This window comes from Mauremys mutica, chromosome 24 (genome assembly GCF_020497125.1).
Source record: "Mauremys mutica isolate MM-2020 ecotype Southern chromosome 24, ASM2049712v1, whole genome shotgun sequence".
NCBI lineage: Eukaryota > Metazoa > Chordata > Testudines > Geoemydidae > Mauremys > Mauremys mutica.
In genome coordinates, this window is record NC_059095.1 from 5,602,275 (window position 1) to 5,608,386 (window position 6,112).

Genomic DNA, 6,112 nt, shown 5'->3' on the forward strand with positions numbered 1-6,112 from the left:
TATATCCCATATTTCCTAACTTTCCTATGCTATAGAGCTTAGCCTGCAGTATTGATGAGAGAGTCATTATGGCAGAATCTCTACCCCTTTAGTTTTGAAAAAAAGAGTGTGGAGCATTTTTAGTATCTCATCAACATAAGTTAATATATATAGATTCTATATATGTGGCAGAGTAACCAGGGACCTTTGCCAAATTGCTCTGCAACCACAGTGTGAAATCCAAACTCCCCCTTTTCCAGGGGGATTTGGCTTTATTAATAAAGTAAAGCCAACAACAAGATAAAGAGCAGCTCAAAACTTTTCCCCAGCCTCCATAGCCGCTCCCTAGAGACTAGAGCCACTCCTACCTCCATTACATCCAGGTGGGGCAATGAGTCATCAGAACCCACTTAATCCTTTCTCAGCCAAATCAATACTGAACAATGGAGGCTGTTACAAGTCACTGCCAGCCTGTACAGGTAACTTAGAGAAAGGCTCTAGAAAGCAAAGATCATTCATTTTTTTGGAGGATTATCACAAACTTCTGCTCCAAGAGCAAGATGCACTTTGACCTTACCTTCTCCAGTATAAACACAGAGCAGCATGTTCATCTAAAAAACCTCAAACATTGCACACACAAACCTCCCCTGGGGGATGGGATGAGAGAAAGAACAATCCATATGTGGCAGATGTCAGTCACGTCACTTAATGCATGGCTGGATGGCACTCAGATACACCAGTGATGGGGGCGGTATAGTAACCTCTATGGGAATTTCATAATTTATACTTCTATCGGCAAGAAAATTTGTGCAGGAAACATAGCATAAAGAGAGCCCTAGAAGTAGCAAAAAGGAGCTAGGGTTGTGAAAGAAGCACTGGTTCATTTAACAAAGCTTATTTCTTCTGATTCCATATGCTAGCAGTTGTATATAGATTGTCACAGATCACATCTCTTCAAGCCTCATGATGCTCTTAGTTGAGTGCACTTCACATGCCTTGGTCACATTCTGTTTAGATTTGCTGAAGTAGATAGCATAAGTTTAATTGCTACTTGTTGTAGAAGAGAAAATAAGCATATTCACACATCCAGTTAAGTCACTTAGCACCTGTGCAGTCTCAGTGCTGTCAGTGAATTTACTGATTGGTACTGAGTAAGCAAGGAGCAGGGGACTGGACTGATGACCTCTCAAAGTCCTTTCCAGCCCTACAATCTATGAATGGATTAAAAAAAAACAATGAGGAGCCTGGTAGCACCTGAAAGACTAACCGATTTATTTGGGCATAAGCTTTTGTGGGTAAAAAAAATCCACTTCTTCAGATGCATGGAGTCATCTGAAGTGGGGTTTTTACCCATAAAAGCTTATACCCAAATAAATCAGTTAGTCTTTCAGGTGCTACCAGGCTCCTCATGGTTTTTGTGGCTACAGACTGACATGGCTACCCCTCTGATAATGAATTCCAAGTCACTCTTCTAGCTGTTTTAGCTCTGTAGGCTAAAGGGAGTAAGAAGTTAAGCAAAAGGAATGCATTTGTCTATGTCAATACATCCAATTCTGAATACACAGAGGGACCAAAATAACATCATTCCCTTGTAGATTGTTGCACAGATGTTCTCCATTGCTCTATCCAGAGTAAATCAAGTCAGATACTGTATCTCATACCTAAGAAACCATTATGCTGTTCAAACCATCTCTTACCTCCCGACTTTCCACCACATTACTCCTTAGGGCGTGACATTCTATCCTTAGTCCATTGACATCAATGGGATTTCTGTGCACACAAGATAGAATGTTTACAAATGGTTACCTGCATTGGAAAGTGATGTCAGTTGTCCCCATATTGGTTTCCTAAAGCTTTTGAGGGGATGGGGGAACTATCAGACACTAGGCAGTCAGAAGAGGTAGCCTCTGAGCTACATACAATATGTAGAGAATCAGAGTACTTGGATAACAGGTGATTTGGATATCCTTGTGATCCACTAATAGGATTGCTAGAGGAATTCCAGGAAGAAATTTAATTTATTACAGGGGATTTTTTTTCTGTTTCATTGGCTGATGAAAGTTCATCTTTTTAAGGGGAACAATGAGGATGCACGTTTAAAGGGACTCAGACTGGGTTATGAGGCACATAATTAAATTTACCTTCCTTATTTTCTTTTTAAAAGTCTATTTAATTCCCTCTAGTTTGTGTGTGTTTAAAAAAACAAAACACAAATCACTGAAATGCTCTCATCTAAATTAAAAAAGGCAATACCTGCTTGCATGCCAAGTTGTACACAGTTGCAAATTAAAGTGGCTGAAGTACAAATGTCTCAAAAATTATTTTTAGGGCACTGACTCCCTAAATATAAATAGTGGTCCATCCTACTAATAGTTCCAAAGAAAAACTTTGCGGTTTCTAATATTTCCACCTCTGATCTGCAAATGAGCCAGTCATCCATATACTGCAAGGCTGTGATGCAGTCATTTCTCTCTCAGGATACACTGTGATCCCAAATGAACTGATAGGCTTACAGACAGACAAGCTGCACCTGTTAGCTGCCCACCTCCTAAACAGAGAAGATTAGGGATTTGTAGTGATACACTGTTCTGAGTAATTGTCAGTACTTCCAGTCTGTATAATTCACATATCCAAAAAGGAAACAAATGCTATAATATTGGACTGTAAAGGAAATTGGGAATGTTTACAGTAAATTAGCTTTTATACAGCTGCTTTGTCATACAGAGATCTCAAAGCACAGGCAGTGTCATTCTCCCCATTTTACAAATGTGGAAACTGAGGCACAGAGAGGAGAACTGGCTTGCCCAAGTCAGTAGTAGACTTGGAACAAGAACCCAAGTCTTGTGATTCCCCATCTAGTTCCCTAGCCACTGGACTGGGCTCCCTCCCAATCACAGGGCTCAAGAATTTGATGGAGAAAAGATCTGTCATGTAGCCTCCTGCACACAATGCGGAACAGGACTCACACAATGCTTTCCTAGCTGCTGTGTGGGGAAGAATAGGTGGTGGAGCAAGATATAAATAGGGCTTGACACCCCCTACTGGTCACACATATTCCTGGCTCAGAGGAGAGGCAAGCATGCATCTGATGAAGTGGGTTCTAGCCCACAAAAGCTTATGCCCAAATAAATTTTGTTAGCCTCTAAGGTGCCACAAGGACTCCTCGTTGTTTTTGCTGGTACAGACTAACACGGCTACCACTCTGAGCCCTGCTGAGTTTAACATGGGCAGAATGGAGACAGCAATTTCATTCTTTGCAGCAGAACACCCAGAAGTTCAGGCAACACTCAGCTTCCCTTCCTCTTTTTGTGTGTGCAGCTTTTAATAAAACAAGGCCTCCCAGGTGTGGCTTTTAAGAATTGAGAAGCAGAAGAGGCAGTGAAAGAAGGGAATGTTCGCCCTCAATGGTTACACAATGTAACTGAGCCACATGAGTCTGTTCTTCCCTGTCAATTTCTGCCTGACTTTAGAGCTGACGTTGACAGCGCTGGCTTAGACAAAGGCTCATCCAAGCAGATGGTGTATTGGCTTCCCCCATTCATTTCTACCGTTGACCTCCAAGCAGCTCCATCCAGAGCCTCGGAAACACAGCCAGCGTCGTGCTGCATGGTGGGCTTGAGAGAATGGAGCAACGTTGATTTGAATGAGAACGTCATGCTCATTTCACTTGTGATGTCCGGTAACATGAGCCTGAGTCCCATGTTCAAAAGCTGCATAGGCTCTTGGAGGGTATTAGGCAGCGACGTCCCATTGACTTCAGAGGGAGTTGGCCCACAAATACCTTTGAGGATCTGGGCCCTAGGAGCCTAAATCTCATTGAAAACCAATGGGATTTAGGCCCCTAAATCACACGGGTGCTTTTGAAAATGTTACCCCTAGTCAGAATTTGGATGTAAATCTCTAGTGGTGACAAGCCAGTGCTTCGGTAGGAGTTCTCTTGAATTCTCCTGCCTGTTCCACCCTCTCCCTTCCCTGGTGAGACAATTTGGTGGATGGGCCACAGGCCCCATTCTCCATTACTCTGGGCTGTGTGTAGTCATTTACACAGCGCCAAGTGAAAGATCGAGTCTGTCACCGGGCCGTCTCCACAGAGGTGAATTACTATTGCCCTTGAATTCCCTACTGTGGCTGCTTCGAGAAATGCATCCACCTTCTTGAAAATCCTGCTTTTGCTTCTGCTCTGGAGCCCCCTAGTGGAATGTACATAACACAGTCAGGCCACCACACTGGGATCCTTCTTCTGGAAGATGGACATGCCAGCGGTTATGTTAGTATTAGGGTTGTCAGTTAATCGCAGGTAACTCACGCGATTAATGCAAAAAAAATTAATCACAATTAAAAAGATTCATCGTGATTAATCGCACTGTTAAACAATAGAATGCCAACTGAAATGTATTAAATATTTTTGGATTTTTTTCTGCATTTTCAAATATATTTATTCTATTACTACACAGAATACAAAGCGTACAATATTATTTTTGAGTACAAATATTTGCACTGTAAAAATGATAAACAAAAGAAACAGTATTTTTCAGTTCACCTCATACAAGTAGTGTAGTGCAATCTCTTTATCGTGAAAGTGTAACTTACAAATGTATTTTTTTGTTACATAACTGCACTCAAACAAAACAATATAAAACTTTAGAGCCTACAGGTCGACTCAGTCCCACTTTTTTTTCAGTCAGTCGCTAAGACAAACAAGTTTGTTTTTACATTTACAGGAGATACTGCTGTCTGCTTATTTACAATGTCATCTGAAAGTGAGAACAGGCATTCGCATGGCACTTTTGTAGCCGGCGTTGCAAGGTATTTACATGCCAGATATGCTAAACATTCATATGCCCCCTTTATGCTTCGGCCACCCTTCCAGAGGACATGCTTCTATGCTGATGATGCGCGTTAAAAAAATGCATTAATTAAATTTGTGACTGAACCCCTTGGGGGAGAATTGTATGTCTACTGTTCTGTTTTACTTGCATTTCATGTTATAGCAGTCTCGGATGATGACCCAGCACATGTTCATTTTAAAACACTTTCACAGCAGATCTCACAAAACACAAAGAAGGTACCAATGTGAGATTTCTAAAGATAGCTCCAGCAGTCAACCCAAAGTTTAAGAATCTCAAGTGCCATCCAAAATCTGAGAGGGATGAGGTATAAAGCATGATTTCAGAAGTCTTAAAAGAGCAACACTCTGATTCAGAAACTACAGAACCCAAACCACCAAAAATGAAAATCAACCTTCTGCTGGTGGCATCTGACTCAGATGATGAAAATGAACATGCATCAGTCTGCTCTGCTTTGGATTGTTATCGAGCAGAACCCGTCATCCTCTGGAATGGTGGTTGAAGTATGCAGGGACATATGAATCTTTAGCGTATCTGGCACATCAATATCTTGCGATGCCAGCTACAACAGTGCTATGTGAACGCCTGTTCTCACTTTCAGGTGACATTGTAAACAAGAAGCGGGCAGCATTATCTCCTGCAAATTGTAACCAAACTTGTTTGCCTGAGTGATTGGCCGAACAAGAAGTCTGAGTGGACTTGTAGGCTCTAAAATTTTACATGGTTTTATTTTTGAATGCAGTGGGTTTTTTGTACGTAATTCTACATTTGAAAGTTCAACTTTCATGATAAAGAGGTTGCACTACAGTACTTGTAGGAGATGAACTGAAAAATGCGATTTCTTTTGTTTTTTACAGTGCAAATATTAGTAATAAAAAACAAATATCCAGTGAGCACTGCACACTTTGTATTCTGTGCTGTAATTGAAATCAATACATTTGAAAACGTAGAAAACATCCAAAAATATTTAAAGAAATAGTATTCTATTATTGCTGAACAGCGTGATTAATTGCGCGATTCATTCTTTGTAATCGCTTGGCAGCCCTAGTTAGTAGCCTGAGGTTTGCTTGTATTTTCCCACTCCTGTGCGTGGGGCAGCGCCTCCGTTTTTTGAATGCCTTGGGCCGGACACAAAGAGGCCTCCAGGGAATTCCTGCTGACCCCTTCCTCCAGGAAAGCTTGTCCCTGCGGTTCAAGGGCTTTCCCCTACTTTTCCCTCCCTAAACACACGCACACTTTCAAATCCCCAACACAACTTCCCCTGAACATCTCTACTGACAAGACAG